This window comes from Phyllostomus discolor, chromosome 4 (genome assembly GCF_004126475.2).
Source record: "Phyllostomus discolor isolate MPI-MPIP mPhyDis1 chromosome 4, mPhyDis1.pri.v3, whole genome shotgun sequence".
In the NCBI taxonomy this organism is placed as follows: domain Eukaryota; kingdom Metazoa; phylum Chordata; class Mammalia; order Chiroptera; family Phyllostomidae; genus Phyllostomus; species Phyllostomus discolor.
Genome location: NC_040906.2, coordinates 73,258,686 through 73,276,698, shown reverse-complemented (window position 1 = coordinate 73,276,698; position 18,013 = coordinate 73,258,686). Strand labels below are relative to the sequence as shown.

At 34.0% G+C, this 18,013-nt stretch overlaps 1 pseudogene; it reads right to left on the bottom strand.

Moving 5' to 3' along the window:
- Positions 1–11,007: 11,007 nt before the first annotated feature.
- On the bottom strand, positions 11,008–13,985 carry LOC114494863 (annotated as a pseudogene).
- Between the last annotated feature and the right edge of the window lie 4,028 nt (positions 13,986–18,013).

Here is an 18,013-nt window from a genome sequence, read left to right as displayed (position 1 = left end):
TTGAGGCAACTGAAACTCATATTGGAGTATGAGGTCAGTCCAGAATGTATCTAGCCATGTAATGTGAAAAATAGAGACATATATTGAAGAAGGTACAGGAAACACTGTACATAGGACAATAATGCCTCAGTCCCCTTCAAAGTAGGCATCTTGGGATCTCACACAGTTCTCCCAATTGCCTTCAGCTACCCAGTCATATTTTCCTAAAGCTCATTGAAAATCGGAAATCTCCTCCCTTTCAAAGATGATTTTAGTTTTGGGAAAAGCCAGAAATCACAGGGCACCAAATCTGGAATGTAGGGGGTCTGAGCCACCTGGGTGGTTTGATGTTTTGCCTACAACTCTGTATAAGATGTGATGCATGAGCAGGCACATTGCTGTGATGAAGCTGCCAACCACCAATTGCCCATAACAGCTGCCTTCTGAATCATCTGAATAGTTTCCTTAGAGTAATGTTCAAGTTTAATACAAAATTTGATGCAGATTCATTGCTCTACTCACATAGTCATTTTGAATGTGATGGCTACACAGTACACAGGCATACTCAACAGTGTCTACCACCCCCCACTGACTTGTACAGTGAAGCTGTCATTGTTCACACATGTGCATTCCTGTCCACTATCCTTGGCTGCCAGGTTACATCATGTTGTCCAAATGTTCTTGTTATATTAACAATGGCTGTAATTTTCTCAGATATGCCTTGTAAGCTGTGAAACCAGGAGGGAAATGAGTAAATGCTCTAAGAGACTGTATTAGTCAGGGTTCTCTTGAGAAACAAAACCCTTGAGGGATAAACATATAAATTAGATATAGATAGATTATAGATATAGATATAGATATAGATAGATATAGATAGATGAAGAAGATACAGAAAATAGATTTATTATAAGAGTGGTTAGTGTGATTATGGAACTACTACAGTCTGCAAGCTGAGGAACTAGGAAAATCAGTGGTGTAATTCAGACTGAGTCTGAAGGGCTGAGAATTAGGGACTGATGGTGTAAGTCCCAGTCTGAGTCCTAGAACAGGAGAATCAAAAGCATTGATGGCTGATGTCCAGGGGCAAGATACAGATGGCTCAGCTGAAGCAGAGAGAGCCAACTTGTAGTTTCTCCACCTTTTTGTTTTATACAGACCCTCCACTGACTAGATACTTCCCTGCATTGGCAAAGGTGACCTTCTTTACTTAGTCCACTGAATCAAATGTAATGTCCTCCAGAAACACCTTCACTAACACCCATTTAAATGGTACTTAATCTTTAAATAAAGACAAAGTCATTCTTCCACATAACATAACACAAATATCTTACATACAAAAAAAAGAAACCACACAGACTTTCTTCCCCAGGAAAGGGGAATTAAAATTCTTGAGTAATGTCTTTTCTTCTTCTGATAACCCGTAACTTAAATATACAAGGTAAAATTAGTAACCCTTAAATACTGATGTAAAGTCAATATACCTTGTATTATATAAGGGGGTAAGAGAGGACATAAAACCATATATTTATTTACTAAATATATGTATGTATACACAGAAACATATCTACAACAATATAAGTAAGAAACTCTTATGGCAATTACAGGCATCATTTCAACAATGGGACACATAGTCATAGCTGATATTTATAAATATCTTACTCTACTACTCAGTCTGTATTTCCTTTGCCTTCAGCAGTCACCTTAGCTAGTCATGGTTCTTTACTTAGTAGAGTGACCCAAGCCTTTATTTCTTGGCCATTACTAATACTGACTAGATTGCATTTTTGTAGTTTGCCTGATCTTAATCAGGACATGGTAATATTAAGAGATGCCATGAAAAATTTCCTGTATTCCAGAAATAGTCTTCCTAACCTTCATTATAGAGTAGTAGTTCAATTTCCCATTGGTAGTCAAGATCAATTAAATATCAATTATTAAATATTTACAACTACCTGGCATAATAAGAGATACAATAGTCCACTCAGGAAACAGTATTGCTATATCTATTTAAAAAAACTCTCTGTCTTAGGAATCTATATGATAAATACTGCATGTCTGCTATGTGCCAACACTACTCAAAGCCTGAATATACAACTGCAAAGAGAGACAAACCATCTTTCTTCTTAGATTTCATGTTTCATTGAGTCTAATCAAAGAGCTCCTGCTTAAGTGGACCTAAAAATACTCATTAAAAGATTGGATATTGACATTAATAGAAAGTGAAAGGTGGAAGATAAGTTCAAGTGCTGGAAATAAAAGATTGGTGAACAAGGATACAGTACAGTAGCTCTCCTTGATCTAAGTGGGATACTTCCTAATATTCCCAGTGGATGCCTGGTATCTGAGGTCTCAGGCATCCACTGGGAATCTTACTGTATAACATAATTATATTATATCTTATTATATAACATAACATATTATAGAATATATTTTATAATATGCTATATAGTATGTATTATATGATATCATATATTATGTAATAAGATTCTACACCATATCATATATGGTATATATACTATATATTGTATAACACTATATATTACATAATATGTGATACTATATTATATATTTTGTAAAATGTATAATATGCTATGTTGTAGTAATTATACTCTATTTTACTTTATTATATAGTATATATAGTACATGCACTATATATAATCAAGCTTCTAAATAAAGACCCAAAATACTCCTGATATGAAACCCTAATATAAACATGAGCTATACAGACATTTTAAAAAAGATGAATACAAACAAGTAAGAGAATTATTATCTAACCAGTTTATTCAAGGTCAGGGTCAGGGGTGGCCAGAGTTTCTTCTGGAAGCTCAGGATGCCAGGTGGGAACCCACCCTGAACAGGACAGGACACTCTTCCATCACAGGGCCACTCACACCCACACTTACTCACTGAGACTAGGACAATATAGACACACCAGTCACCTGTGTGCACATATTTGGGATGTGGGAGGAAACCAGAGAACCCAGACGAAACCCACACAGACATGGGGAAAATATAGAGATTGGCAAAAGTAGGTTTATCATTGCGAGTGTGTGAAACATAGAGTTTATTCTTGTATTATTATTTATTAATTATTTTTTGTATTACAACTGCAAACCTACTTTTGCCCATCCCTGTATGCAAACTGCACAGGAGAGTGGCCCCAGCCAGGAATCAATTTTTTTTTCTCAATGTTAAAACAAAACAACATTGAAAAAAACAACATTATTTGAGGACTTGCTGTATGATGTTTAGTCCTATACATAAATATTTGTGATAATTTAATTTTTGAATTAGGCACAGTAAGAGATAAAACAATAACTATTAATAAAATAGAGCAATTATAACATTACAAGAAAAAGATAAGTGCAAGATGAGAAGCTTATGGGACCAGGGCCTTCATTGTATTAAGGAGAACCAGCTCTTTAGGGATGTCTTCCTCTTCAGATCTTTAAATCAAATGTATAGTTAATAATGTTGGTCTAACTTTATTAGGCCCTGTATCATCATGGTCTGGTCCAATGTGGTTTTGCAAATGAATCTCAGCAGTTTAATTTTATTTTTTATTCTGTTACATGTGCAACCTAAGTCAGCTCATCATATTATTCAAAGGCTCAGAAGAAAGGCATATCTCACTCAGTACATGTTTTCATGCTTCTCACTATGAAGAGAAAGGAACTTGATGAATCACACAAGTTAGGTATAACATCTAATGATGCATATCACTTTTACCAAAGCCAGTTATATAAACTCACCAAATTCAGAGAGATTAGGAAAGAATAATTCACTGATATACCCAGAAAGAAGGTAAACAGAATATCTATAAATAACACTGATTAACACTATACTCTTTTACTCTCAATTACTTCATATGATGGGAGCCTGTCTTCCGGAGCCATCCTTCAATCATATATATATATATATATATATATATATATATATATATATATAAATTATATGTATATAATTTATTTAATATATTAAATAAATCACAATAGCCTTTTACTCCATAATTGCCTTCCTTTTCTACTGATCTTCATATTGAGATAATTTCAACCTCTCCAGAGTTTCTTTGAGCTCCATCATAGCCATTATACCTTTAAAAATTTTAGATATTTCTGATAATGGAAAAATACCCAAAATATGATTAGAAGGTTGAACAAAGCAAATGAATAATAGAATATTTAGGAGAAAGTGAGGACAAAATCAAAAACAGCAAAAAGATTTCAGAGGGTAAAGTGTAATTAAAAGATTATCTCCCTTGTTTTAATATTTACTTCATCAACCACCTCACTCCTATAAAATCTTTCTCTATTTCTTAAAAAATAATTTATATCTGATATTAAAGTAATGCCAAATACTTATTCTATCATCCTTGTTTTCTGTACTTTATATATTTTTCTAAACCTTGAAGGTCTTATTTAAAATGGCCTGCTACATTCAGTTCTTTATCTTAAAGAGGTGGCTAGCTTTGCTTATTAAGAATTCATCTCAGTTTAGAAATTATTTTATCTATTAATTTTTGCCAGTCTAGTCCCAAATCCTTCATTATAGAAAATGAGAAGGAAAACTAATACTTGAGAAATAAGTCTAAGATTGAAGAAAATATTTTATAGCTAAAATTTTAATGAGAATTATGAAAAAATAACATGACTGAAGGTGTCAATCAGAGTAAAAATCAAGGGAAGTAACACATCTTAAAGACTAGCCTGACTATATTTTCCAGGAGAAATAAAATGGCAGATACAAGATTAAAGCAACCAGGAGTCTAACAAAAATGTCTTTTCATTCATCACAGGTAAACCAGCAGCGTATTTTGATCAAAAACAACAACAACAACAACAACAAAAAAAAACCTGAGGTAAATTCTTAAAATTCTCAATTTAACTTTTCTTTTCTTTTTGAAATTAAGTGATTGTTGTAAAGTCAATAATTTTAAAAAAAGTATATTGCTTTATTAAGCCAGAAATTGAAGACTGGATGTTCTTGTGTGTGTGTGTGTGATTACAGTGTGCTTTGAAAAGTTCCTTAAAGAACCTTTAAAAAAATTATCTGTCTGTCTGTGTTTCTCTCTCTCTCTCTGTCTCTCTCTCCCCCACACACATTCCCTCTTCCCTTTCAACTCTGTTCTTAAAATTTAGCACAGGGAAGAAAATTCACTTGTAAATCATTGTTGCTTTTTCCAAGAAAAATCAGGAAATATATTTACTCTAAATAAACTTTCTCCATTACTTTCTTACTCTTAGGTCTTGAGATCCAATCATTCATTTATGTGACAATTATTTCCATAGGTAAAATATGGTTCTAATGGTATTATAACTTAAATATTTGTAGTAAAATGAAATTAAAATCTTATGTGATTACTAGATACAATACTAACAATATCAGCATAGCACTGCGGATTCCTGGATTCAAAATCTATGGCAGAAAACCAATTAGGAAAACATATATACATAAGTGTATAACATAAAGACATATATTTTTAGCATCAGAAAAATGAATATACCTTTTATCAAAAATAAGTACTCCAAAATGACAAAGAGAGATGGAAATACATTAAAGATATTGCTAAGGACTTAGCAATAACTAGTTTAGTTTAGTTATTCCTAAACTAAATTGCTAAATAAGTCACTATTGCAAAAGCATATAATTTTTAACTTTTTGTAGATCTATGATGTGTAAAAACATATCCATAAGAAAAGGGGGAGAAGTAAAAACCTTTAAAGAATGTAACAATCAGAAAAAACGTATACCAAATTGCAAACATGACTGAAAAACTGCCAACTGATTTATTGCCTTCAGAAAGACAAAAGAAATTCATTGGGTCATTTAATGGCTGTATCTGATTTCATTTCAAAATTTATATACATGAAGTTCTAGACTTAGGTGAGAGATTGCTTAGCCTATCTTTCCTCACACCTGATAACACTTGGATCTTACGTACAAACCCTTATCTTGAACTTCAGTTTGGGCAAAGACCAAAAATGTTTAAGTGGTTAACTTTAACTTGCTATTGGGGTAGATTATTTTCATGTCTTAATCTCCTCCTGTTTTCCCTGCCATTTCCAAGGTTGGGTGACTGTCCTTCCTTGGTCAACACTCATGCCTCCCCAGTTCTCCAGTATTTCTGAAACTAAGCTTCCTGTCTTTCTTTCACCTGGTGATACAGTCAGGGCACCAGCCAGAGACACTCAAATTGGATTATTTGAAGAATGTTTAATAAATAATCCATTAACAAATATATGTTTAAAGTGTGGAGGAACCATAAAGAACAATGCAGGGGTAACACCAGGAATCAGACCCCGACCTTTATCCCAGAAGGGACAAGGAAGGGGAACTGTTCCTAGAAAGCCAAAGGAAGAAGGAACCTTTCACAGAAGGATGTAGCCAGCCTCTGGCAAGTCTTCAGGAAGAGAACTAGAAAATATCCTTCACCTCATTCTTTTCTTACAATTTCTTACTTGTGCACCCCATTGGTCAAACACAATCCAAAGACACAGATCAAGGGAGTCCATTGACATAGCTTATTCAGAGAAGCTTCCAGTGAAGGAATAAAAGCAAGGATAGCTCTTATCACTATAGCTAATATTTTTCACTTACAAAACCATACCATGGAACTCTGTTGATTTAGATATTAGTAAATAAAAGGAAAATGATTCAATTTGTCTGAAATGTTAAAATAGTCTATTTTTTATTCTGCCAATGTAGTTTTCAGAACTACCTATAAATCAGACTCAATTTTATCTCTCTTAATTAATTGGTCCTATAAACTCAGGGATGTAGGCTGAAGCAGAGAAAGTACTGGAATAACACTAAGTATCAGGAAATAACCCATCTATTCATGTAATTTACTTGTAGCTTTAGAATAAATAACAATCTAACATATTACCCAAACCAAGACCCTTTTAATGCTAAAATGGTAAACTGGATGGAATTTTTGCATAGTAAGCATAATTGGAGACTATGTTGAGTAAATCGAGATCTGCACTCTACTTGGGAAACATTGACACTTGATGAGTGATTCCTGGTTGACATGTCTTACTTTATGGATGGTGAAATATAATTTCCATTCATGATAGATAACTCAGGTCACATAGTTACTTAGTGTCTATGGCCAAGTGACAACGCCCCACCAGAACTGAATAGCAAGCAGGAACTATTTATGAATATAAGAATAGTTATTTTACAAAGAAGACATGGCTCACTGAAAATTTTAGGGGTTTAAAACTGTATTTTCTTACCTAGGCTTGCTAAGGGATCAGTGTAGCATTCCAATGTGCTATAAAAGCTTCATATAACACTGACTCTAATGGATCAGAAGGGCTAAGTGGCAGAGCAACTTGAACTACAGCCTAGTCAGCTTGATAATATTCCTTAGCTCATGCTCTACTTAAAGAGAGCAGCTTTGAAGCTGAGAAAATGTCTTTCCAAATCCACCAAGCATTGTACTTCTTTCTTGGAGACAGACTATGAGAATCAGCCACTTATTTTTTATTTTTGTAGCATCTATTCCAATATGACATACCTCATTAGATGACATAAACCTTACAAAAGTGGAATGCTCCTTAAGTTTCATAGAGTTTATCTCCCACCCTATGGCACAAAAATGTCTCAGTAAGGGCATGTGTGGTTTACTGATCACCAGGTCCTATCAACATATCATATAGTATGTGGATGGACATGATACCTTTCATAGTAAGACACTCAAGGTCTCTCAGAATTAATCCTGATCCAGAGGGATAGTAGGAAAGATAATAAAGGGGCATTGTCACCTCTACTAGGAGCAATCAAACTTTCTGCTACTCTATTCTTACTGGATTAGATAAATAAAATATATTTGATCAACAGCAAGATACCTCATGCCAGAAGCTGTGTTCATTTGCTCTAATAATGAAATTTCATCTGAAACCATTGGTATTTGGGTTCACATCTTGTTAAATGTATGATAACCCATTTTTACTAAGATCCACTTGTCTTCTGGAGGATAAACTGTCCAATTATGGGGAGATATGATAAGGCTTGCACAACTGTTTCTTTCAAAGGTAAGTTGGTGGCATTGATTTTAGCATTCCCCTGGAATATGAGGCTCTGATAAGGAAGTTGAACTGCAAGACTTCTGGTTCATCATTCCTATAATTATAGTCCTTACTCTGTTGGTGGAAACTAATGTTGGGAATCTGACAGTTGATAAGGAATTTTTAATCATATATACAAGAACTAGAGTAACAACCACGGGTGAGTTTGGGGACTTGATAGACTCACTATGAGATAATTTGGGCCAAGCCGCATTTTTTTTACATTCAATTGTTCCTATAGACCCCTATTCTGACTGTTAGACTATAGCAATGTTACGGATCTCCAAAAAACAGCATCACTTCAGAGTCAGTGCCCAGGAGTGAATGAAGGTAGTGGTGCTTTCTTGTTATTAGTTCATAATAATATGCTAAATAGCTCCAAACATATCAGTTTGGGGCCTTTTTTTCTCAGAAAACTGATCTTTCCTTAATATAAAGGTCTCTGTCTCTATAAAGTCACTTAGATCTAAGAACTGGGACTTTGGTATAGTTTGCTATTGTGATTTAAGTCATGTGTCTGGTCACCAGATTTAAGGTTCTTTTGTTATACTGACCAAGGTATGCCTTAGGTGGCTGTCACTTTTACTTCCTTAAGGACTTTATGTTCAGTTAGCCATTACTGAAGACACATTTGAGTCAAGCAGTTCTGGTGCTACTTTGCCCCTGGTGCTTTTGGACAATCTTGCCCTCCTGGCCTCTGAAACTTAAGTCTTAGAATTTAGCTTCTGTCACCCTTGGGTGCTGTATTTTCATGGAAATTAGGGATTTTCTATCAATACCCACAATTCCTACTTTCATCTTTAGCCTAAAAAGGTCAAGCATTTTTCAAGAATGTTGGTGCTCTACTCATTCAATGCTTTGGTAAAAAGAACATCCTCTCAGTCCCCTATGGATACATGGTTAGGGAGCAATGAGATGAACAGACATGAAAAATCTGCTGAAAGTTATTTTCATAATTCTGTCCACATTATACCATGGAATTTCATGCATGTGAACTTCATTCATCACAGGACACCTTTGAGAATCAGTTTTCATATGAGCTAGCAGACTGGATCCACAGCAGTAGTTCAGCCCAATCTAAAAATGCATTCTTCCCTCTCTGGCAATTTCCTTCCACACATATCCATTTGTTTTGTTCTGATATAAATGAGCACAGTTTTTGTAATTTCTTTTATAAATAAGCCTTCTTTTCCAAAGTTTGACTTAGTATTTGGACTCTATGGCATACAGAGCACTAACTACAATTGTAATCTAGAGACAAATAGGAGTCCTGGGGGTATGGCATGAGGCAAAATTGAATCTTGTTATATGATTCTCTTCCAGCAAAACCAGAATTAGGTATTCATGTCCAGCAGGGCCAGTTTCATTAGACAGAAAGTTATATGATAGGTGTGCTGACACAGAAATCTCAGGTAAGTTTTGGGTTCAGTGTACTAAGGAGAACACACTCTTCTATGATATGACCTCCACTTGACCTGTCACCTGGACCCAGGCCAGAAAGCAGAGATTGATTTCTGCAAGCACCTCGAAAGACTATTTGCTCAAAATCCATACCTCTGATGTAAATCACTGTCCCTTCCCTGCCTCCCTCTATGTGCTGGCTCCTGGAGAAGGCTGGTGTGTTGACCTGGTTAAGCATGTAAAGTAACTTCTCTTACCTGAAACCATTCACATACTAGTACTCTTGACAATCCCCCCTTTTACCCCAAATAATTCTTTGGCACTCACCAAGTAGCATGAAGGATATTCACTTTGTCTTAAAGCTGTCCAAGATACACCTCCTGATATCTCTTAATAAACTGTTGATTGCCAGACTGGAGTGGCATGCCTCTTTTCTTTTCTCTTTATGTGTCCTCTGCTTACAGAGGTAGATTTTAAGTCTCAGGGTATTTCCCTGGATTTAACAATTAATATCACCTTAATTCTCCTGCTTAAAACCATTTAACTACTCCTTGGCCTCAAAATAAAGTATAAATGGCTAACTTTACAAGATCCTACTTCATAAATCAGCAAACAAAAGGCCCCCGGGCAAATGCAGTTTGTTGCCTCATTTCATAAGTAAACTGGCGTTGGCACACATCTCTGCTAATTTTATTTATGTGTTTTCTGGTACTGTTTACACACTATATAGGCAGTGTTGAGCAGTAGTTGCAACCCTATATCTTCACTAAGGCTAAAACAGCTTCTATTTGGCCTTTTATAGAAAGTTTGTCCTACATTGTCAAGCCCCTGGGTATCTTTCTACTTCATCCTTCATTCACTGAATTCCAACTATGTTCACATCCCTGTCATTTTGGAAGCTATTAATTCTTCCCTCCATTGAATGTGCTTGTCCCCAAAACATGCTGTACTCTTGCCTAACTAGCTTTATCTCTACCTTAAAGTCACTTAAAATAAGTCTTCATTGAATATCCTACCTTAAATTGCTTCACTCTATTAATCTCTCAGTTTTTATTTCCTTCACTTATTATAACTTGTAGCCATCTAACAATTGTTAACATGATGATATATTTTCCTCATCAAATAACTATCCACCTGTCCATCAATCAATCTACCTTACTTTTAAATTTTTTATTTTGAAATAACTATAAATTCACAGAAAGTTGCAAAGATATTGCATAGTAGTCCCATGTGTTCTTTACATACTTTCTCTCAATGGGTGTATCTTAGATAACAATACTATCATATCGAAGCCATGACATCAGTACAATGTGTGTATAGTTCTATGCCATTTTATTACATGTGTTGACTCATGTAACCACTGCTATGAGGACACAGACCTATTATATCACTATAAAGGTCTTCCTCAAAATACTCCCCTACAGTCACGGTGACCACCACCCCACCCCTTGCCACTCCTCACCTTTAACAATCACTCATCTCTTCTCCATCTCTATAATTTTTTATCTATCTATCTATCTATCTATATCTATATATATATAGAGATATTGTTTTTAATTTTTAACATTTGAATACAGATCAGCATGTCTGGTTCATTTCAGTCCCTTCACTGCCCAACCTGGGGACAGGGACTGCTTCAGTTTCTTGTTCTTTGTGTATGTGATGAGCAAGGTATAAAGGTATCTGCTGCATCAGACTTTAAACTTCACATTGCCCTTATTTTTCTTGATCTTTCCAGATTTGGCATCCTTTTACCTGGCTATGAGCAGGAAGTCCTTGATTTCCTTAATTTTGCAAGGTGTGGCTATCAGGCACAGAGAAAGTGAAGCCAAACTTCAGATTATGCGTCCCCACCCCATTCCCTGTTTACCATCCAAAAGGCATTTACAGCAAAAGGTAAGAAAACAAAAGCTCGATCTATGTTTTTAAATGCATGTTTATTTAATTTTGTCCTGTCTCCTTTACCAGAAATTAAGCTCCAAAAAGGCAGGTGAATATCTGTCTTATTCCCTATTTTCTCTACTTTCTGTATTCTATAGAGTCCAAAATTGTTCTCTTTTGACATTATCTGGTAGATTTCCCTAACCCGATTTCAATGCTCTATTTAAAAGCAGTTTCTTTTTTCCCTTCTTTTTATTAAAGAGGAACTCTCAATCAATTCAGTGTTCTGCCAAAATTTTAATAACATTTCTTTTTATTAATAAACACTATTATTCACTAGCAATAGGCAGCGAACATTATGTGATAATGTTGATCAATGTACTGAAAAATGCATCATAAATGAAACATAAAAGTTAAGGGGGCAACTATTTCAATATGCATAGAACCATAATGCTTTATTAGAAACCTATCAGGTTACTGTGTTTTTTAAGTATTATTTATTGTAAAACTTGAACATTTTGTGAATTGCTATATAAAATTAACAGCTGGATGGAGTTTCAGAATCGTTTACCAACCGGTCATGTCTCATGAACAATTGTTCCAAATGCATTGACTTGATTTTTAAAAGAGCTGCTGACAACTTTTGTGAGGACCTTGAAAAGCATTTTATTCAAAAATAATTCCCCTAGGACTGCATATGGTTTCTGTGTTTATTTTATCCTCCTTTTATTGACAGTATATTTCTGTTTCAATTGTTAACTTCAGAAATGTTTACCATCCCTTGGAAAAATGATTTGCATCACAGCAGCCTCTTTAGCTGTTAAGACTTCATCTTCCCTGCTACTTATTTGTCTCCTGACGTCATCTTTTGTGTTTCAAATCAGGACCATTTGAAATTGGAATGAGTCTAACACCATATACAGTGAAGAATTGGAGCAAAGTGCCAAATGTGCTTCAGCACCATTAATTCTATTCCTAGTATATTCTGTATTTATGAAGCATGCATTGCTTTATCTCAAGGATCATTACAAGTTGCATTGCATCTTTCTTTCCCTTAATAAGTCCTAACAAGCACCTGAGTTATGAGCAAGTTCCTCTTTTTTTAAAGCACAATAGTATACAAAAGTCCCAAAATAAATATTCTTGATAAAATAATTATGTTTTAGTTAAATGATAAAAGAATCAAACTATAAAAATACTTTGTATGTAAATGTATTTTTTCCAAGAAAAAAATGATTTCATTTCCCTTACACATAGCTTCATTTAGGGAATTCTGACAAATATGGACAGGTAAACAAAAATTTGGTCATATTAAGAACTATGGTATGAGTGTCAGCAAAGAAGATCCATCATAACTTTATGAAAAGAGCTGAAGTATAAAGTTCAGCTCTATGAAGTATAAAGACTCTGTAAACCATACCTGAAGAGAAGACATTACAAGGCATATTTTATTGTCAACTATTACTCACATATAATAAAAGTGAAAGCATTATAAAATATGTATTAAATACTATTAGCTAATTTTGCTATTACCATTTCTTCAGAATATACAATTAAGTCTTAGGGAGATTTGCAAGCCCTATTACCTTATTCCCCAGTGTGTTTCTAAAAAAAAATCTCAAATTTATTCTGAGGTTGTATCTCGAGGAAAATGTTTGGAAGTTTCCTCGAGATACAACCTCAGAATAAAATCAAAAAGAGAAGAGTGCGAAAACACCAATTGGAAAATAAATAGTATATTCAAAAATGTTTCTGAACTGACACCTAACTCAAATAATTGGACCAATTTTTGTTTTAATAGCTAGAAAAATGTTTTTTTAGCCCTGGCTGGTGTGACTTAGTATATTGAGCACTGGTCTGTGAAACAAAGGGTCACTGGTTTGATTCCCATTTAGGGCACATACCTGGGTTGCAGACCAGGTCCCCAGTAGAGGGGTATGCAAGAGGCAACCACACATTGATGTTTCTCTCCTCTTTCTCCTTCCCTTCCCCTCTCTCTAAAAATAAATAAATAAAATCTTTTAAAAAATATGCTTTTTAGTTGTTCAAAAAGTTTTTCAACATTGTTTTGCTTAATTTAATATTGGACAGGTAAATTAAATTCCAGCAACAGAAATAAATGATATAAGCTTTTATATTTGACACATATTTTAGCTTACTGACTATCAAACAGATTTTTAACTTGGAATACTACAAGTGTGAGTTTAGGGGTCATCAAGATATAGGTTCAAATATCAATTCCAAAATTTCCTATTTAAATAATATTGGCTAAATTGCTGATTCACTCAGTGATATTTTCTTATGAGCAAAATAACAATATTAAACTTTGTAGGAATGATCAGTGTTTAAATTAGATGAGAATATGTATATCCACATATAGTAGATGCTCAATAAAATTTCCTGTATTCATCACATACCCTTTACCATTTTAATATTTTTCTCTGAATTTGTTCCCATTCATTTCTTTAATGTTAATATTCTTTATAATTTCTACTTTTTTCATTCTGCATTTTTCCAGGAAATATTATTTATTTCCATAACTTCCACTACCAGTAAAGGCCAAAGTTGCCCCAATATGCATATCTCACCTCTGGCATCATAACCACTTTCCTGATCTCTTCTGATCTTCAGCTTCTTATTGCCAGTTACCATCCCTGAGTGTCAGAAGGGACTTCCAAACTATTAGATCCTTAAGCACAATAATGATCAAATTACCATTCCCCAAAACTGTTCTTCTGCCTATAGTCTGTATCTCAGGTGTTGATAGTACCATTTTTTCAATTGACAGAACATTTTAGAAACAGCCTGGTCTTGGCTGATTACCAGTTTCTCTCAATCCTTCCCCTTGGTTGACAGTTTGTCTCAATTCCACCTCTGATTCATTTTATCCACTCCTTCATTTACATGACAATTTCAATAATCATGGGCTAGGCTCTCCCTGCACCCATTATATATTCTCTCTGAACAATTCATCATAAACATGTTTACCAGATTGTCATTCTTTTAACAATCTCTCTCCATAATCTGCAGAATAAAACTGAAATATAGAAGACCCCAATATAGTTTATGTCCAATCTTTTCCTTAGGAATGCCCTTCATGCTGATGCCACCCTTTGCTTTCCCATTTTACTAAACATGGTTTCTCCTTTTCTTTGCAAGTTATAAACCCTACTCATCTTTTGAAGAGCTGAAGTATAAAAGACTTTGTTTTGCAAAGCCTTACCTCACAAGCAATATTAATTTCAATTTTCTTTGTTCTCTAACAGCAGTTTTTTTTTTTTTAATCCTTACCCAGGATACGTTTTAGTGATTTTAGAGAGAAGAGGAAAAGAGAGAAAGGGAGGTAGGGAGAGAGAGAAACATTAATGTGAGAACAAAACATCAATCAGTTGCCTCTCTTACGGGCCCCAACCAGGGATCAAACCCACAACCTAGGTGTGTGCGTGGCCTGACCCAGATATTGAATCTACAACTTTTTGGCGTATGGGACGACACTCCAACAAAATTAGCAACCAGCCAGGTCTCTAAACTTCAGTTTTGACAACTGTAAATTATTGTCATTTCCCCATTGTACAGTATCTATTTGTTTATAGGTTTATATAAACAATACATGTCATATTTTCCCATTACATGGGTAGCTCCTTGGAGACAGAGCTTTGGGTTTTATTCACTTTTGAGTTACCTTTGTAACTATACTCTAAAAATATAAGAATCAATCAATAAATTATTTTATTGAGTTAATGAATGACTTATGAATGAAGCATGTGGCACCCTCTCAGACTGAAACATAGAAATACTAAATAAATGTTTGCTGACTTCAATTAAAATGAGATAGAATGGGGAGTGCTAATTGCTTATTGCGCACAGAATTTTAAGTCCTGGTTATGAATTACCACTTATATTTCAACATATATTTAAAAACTTGTAGGTTATAAAATTGTATTTTGTTGATGAGTAATTTACTATCCCTAGACAACCTGACATATTTCTCAGAACTACAATACATTTCACAAAAATATGTGTAAAATTAGTAATAAATGTTAAACACTTGTTGATCTGAAGACATCTCTCCAAACTTGACAGGGATATTTCGTGTGAAGTTTTACATACCACTGTTTTTCAACTCAATTTGAAAGCACAGCCTGACTTTGCAATCTCATATTATGAAGTAAAACAGAAACACTCCAAGCAGCTACAGAACTCCAAATGCATAACTCCACTTCTTTAGCACATGCTTCTCCCCATGTGCTAAATTTTCAAAAGGCACACCAAAGATCACCACTCTCAATACAGGATGAATAGATTAGCAGCTCTCTATTCTGGGGTATTATCATCAGATGCTCAGTGATTTCAGGAACAAGAAATCAGAATGAGAGGGGTGGGCATTTTAAGTGGATTAACTGATTTGGTTATCAGTTAAATATGTGTAACTACTATTTTTTTATACAAAGTCTTTCTCTGTGCTATTATATCTTCAGCTTCTATTCCCTTTTGTGCCAAGTGGCTGTCCAAAACCTTCAATTATAATCTATATTAATCTAGTTTGTTTATGAGAAGGTAAGTGGCCTGCAGGTATTTATAAATGCATTTGAATGAACATGTCCTAGAAAATTTTATTTTCATTATTTCAAAAATGTTAACACTTGTTTTTTATTCATGATCTTGACTTCATCTCATATGAGTGTAGATTCTATGAGGGTGTGACAAACAGTGTAACTTGTGCAGTACGAAGTAAGATATAGGAACATTGAAAATATTCAAAAATATGTAATTTATTACAAATTCCCTGAAGCTCTGAGAATTTTACAAAATGTACTTATACTTCATGATGATTTTTTTTCCTTTCTTATAAATATTTCAGGATTCTCTTCCTTTTTGTAAACAAATAGTGTTTACTCCGATCTAGGCATTGTTCTGATTCCTAAGGATGCAGAGCTGACAAAGTCTCCAGCCACACTGAGCTTTTATTATAGTGGTGATTATAAATAATAAAGATAAATAAGTAAAATATAGAGATCTTTTGTTAGTAATAAATGCCACCTATAAATTAGTACCAATGTAGCTATATAAAGATTGTCCTGTGTTTCCTATCTTTAACTTAGAACTTTTAATACTTTCATTGAATGTTTAACAATTTTCCAAACACTCTAGGCTTTTCTCTATATTTCTTTTCACTGTGATCCTTCAACCACTGCACCCTATCTTTCTCTAACAATTTCTCTCTCTAAATGATTTGTGTTCTACAGGCAGCTCTGTGCTAAAGACAGTGATATATCCTGATGAAGCCATTAAGCACAATACCATAGACATTAAGAGGATGATATGGGCATGATTTCAATCATGAAAAAGGAAACTACCCTCGTTCTGAACAGGAAAAGCACCAGAGAGCTTAACCCACTCGAGTCCACATTTTCATTTCATTAGATTAAAATCTGGGAATGTCAGAACAAATTATCACTTTTCCCCCTACAAGGCAATTACTGTAAGTATCATCATCAGATGCACACTAAGCACCCACAGGGAAAAGGGTTGGAGCTTAGAATGTGCAACACACTGAAAAGAACCAAAGTACAAATTGAGGAAGAAATGGGTTGACAATATAGAAAATACATTAAAAGAAAGCTGGACTTTTTCTCTGTGCTGTCATGAGGATTTTCTTTACAAATTGCTGTTACATTAAAGTCATGTTTTCAAGTCCTGTTATAACCCCAACTTCCATTTAAATATATTTAATTATCCCCACCTAAAAGTACTTATTCCAATATTCATTTTTTCCTGAAATTTAGATATACCTTGCTATATAGCAATACATCCATAAATGAAATATTAAAATTATGTATTCTTGGCAAACCAAGTTTTACATTGAGAAAGTAAAAGACAAAAGTCCATGAAGAAATGCACTTGTCAAAAGTAGATTCATTTTGCTTTAATTTGATATTATTATAGGGATGGATATTAAATAATGGAGGGTTATGGCAGTTCCCAAATATTGTCTGTTTTGTTAAGGTTTGATTTTTTAAAAATTGAAATACTTCTGCATTATGCAAGGGTTGTGAATAGTAGGTTTACAGTTGTGAGTATTGAAAGAGTTTATTCTTATATTATTTATTATTTTATTATTTTTCATATGAAAAACTGTAAACCTACTCTGTCCACCTCTGTGTTGTATATACATATGTACCATACAGTATATATGATCTTAGATTAAGTTCTGTAAAGCATATACTTCATTAAATGATTAATAAATCCTGTTTAACAAGTCAGAGATGTTTGCCCTGAAGGAAGGCCAGTCCAAAATGAAAAAAAAAGTATACTGTCTAATTTCTTTAGCAAATGCTTATTAGTATTTTATCAAAACATATGCTTTTAGAATGACAAATTCCAGAAAATGGAATGTATATTTTATGCATAAAAGCAAAATAAGCATTTGAAATTAAAATTATACCAAAATATAAAACTCACTTATCTTCTCAATGGTAATTTAAACTAGTTAAACACTAAGCCACAGATCTGCAGCAGAAATCTCCTACTTTCACTGAAAAATATTGAATATATTTCAAACCATTATTGGTGCTTTAGGTTCATATTAATAACCAATTACTCAACTGATCTATATTAACATGAAGACCCCAGGGCCTATGGAACTATAAAGGGCCATTTGCCTCTCCATAAAATCACAC